Source organism: Anarrhichthys ocellatus, unplaced genomic scaffold (assembly GCF_004355925.1).
Source record: "Anarrhichthys ocellatus isolate YVR2014 unplaced genomic scaffold, GSC_Weel_1.0 scaffold41, whole genome shotgun sequence".
NCBI lineage: Eukaryota > Metazoa > Chordata > Actinopteri > Perciformes > Anarhichadidae > Anarrhichthys > Anarrhichthys ocellatus.
Genome location: NW_022280071.1, coordinates 1,891,324 through 1,892,849, shown reverse-complemented (window position 1 = coordinate 1,892,849; position 1,526 = coordinate 1,891,324). Strand labels below are relative to the sequence as shown.

The window sequence follows — 1,526 nt, the reverse complement described above, 5'->3', positions numbered from 1 at the left end:
TAGCAGTAGTTGTGATGACAGAGCAGTGAACTACAGTAGAGGTGCGATTAGTAGCAGTAGTTGTGATGACAGAGCAGTGAACTACATTAGAGGTGTGATTAGCAGCTGAACCTATATGGCTGCATAGGAAAGCGGATTTGATCCAGGGATGAATGCCATCATCTGCTGATCCCATGTGTTTACACAATGCATGCATATGTACAGAGACATAGCTCTAAAGCCTACTCCAAAGTAAGCTAATAACATTGTTTGATAACTACTACAACAATACATTTGTTATAAATGTCGGGCATTTATTCATCGCCACTTAGAAGTGCTAATGCCACCCAAGAGCCAACCAAAGCAGCGTTATCAATTCACTGTCGTCAGTGCAATGACGCCTTTCAACTCACTCCCTTTTAAATGAGATTTGCAATAGAAAAGAGGCCGCAGCCCGCTGTATTCAGAGGCAAGAGGCTCCTTCAGCTCTCTCAAGTCGCCTGTCTGTGATGTCTGTGCATGTGCACGTCTCTGTCTGTTCATGAACACTATCTCCAGGATTAGATGCAGCAGATGCTTCAGCAGAGGGGAGCCACACATCAGCCTTGATATTCTGCTATTAGCATATCAGCGTCCCCTCTTTCTCTCCCTCCGCCCTTTACTCATGCTGTCACAAATTGATGATCTGCAATTACACAGCATGTGTCAGTGCAACTAAACATCATTTAATAGCTGCAAGCTGACAGTACATGACTGAGAAGAACCAGTGCCACAACTAAAGCACCATGTTTTCTAGCATGTCGCTTGTACACAAGACACATTTTCTGTCATGTGGAAAAAGTCCAGCCTATGAAATAAAAGTGCATAATAATTACCACACACCTGCCCTGTGTATTCTACAGTATGACTGTTACATTGATAACATCAGCAAGTTGAGATCCTTGAGATATGGTGCTACCACATCACTGCACCCATGAATATAGTAGCACAGTATTAGCATTAGTAGCCTCTGTTGTATTTCATATGAGCAGCTACAGAGGATGAAAGGTATGCTAATGTCACAGTCCAGATATACATATTTAAGGTTTATGAGGCTATCATAGTTTGTCCTCAGGGAACATGAAATATGAAATCACTTTTAATGTGTTTAAAAAAGAAAGCAGAATGTTAAAACCGAGCCAGCCGCACAATACTCCCTCGGAGTCCCTTACATCCAGCTATATGGACTTGTCTATTAAGTTCATAGTGAACTTATCTGTGACAGTCCCGATGACAGACAGGTGAAGTCTCACTGGAGGCGATACATGACAGGTTACCACAGTAATCAGCTGCGTGCAGTTATATTACTTACAATGCGACTCCGCTGAGGCTTTATCCAACTAAATCCTTTAATTTAGTTTGCTGCAGACACTTGGAGTTAACACACACTCACTCACTCTCACACACACACACGCACACACACACGTGCCCCTCACACACACATAAAACACACTCACACATGCAAGGCGCTCTGGACGGTGGCGGACCGTACCGTGTGGAGCTCTCTG

The 1,526-nt window shown here is 43.5% G+C and overlaps 1 protein-coding gene across 13 annotated transcripts in view; it reads right to left on the bottom strand.

Annotated features, from left to right (window-relative positions):
- The window catches only part of ppfibp2b (PPFIA binding protein 2b), an 80,705-nt gene extending 79,179 nt beyond the window's left edge, over positions 1–1,526 (bottom strand). For all 13 annotated transcript variants that reach the window (XR_004213480.1, XR_004213481.1, XM_031868070.1 and 10 more), the window contains exon 1: positions 1,331–1,526. The gene's annotated coding sequence lies outside the window, so the exon portion shown is untranslated. The remainder of the gene's footprint in view (positions 1–1,330) is intronic.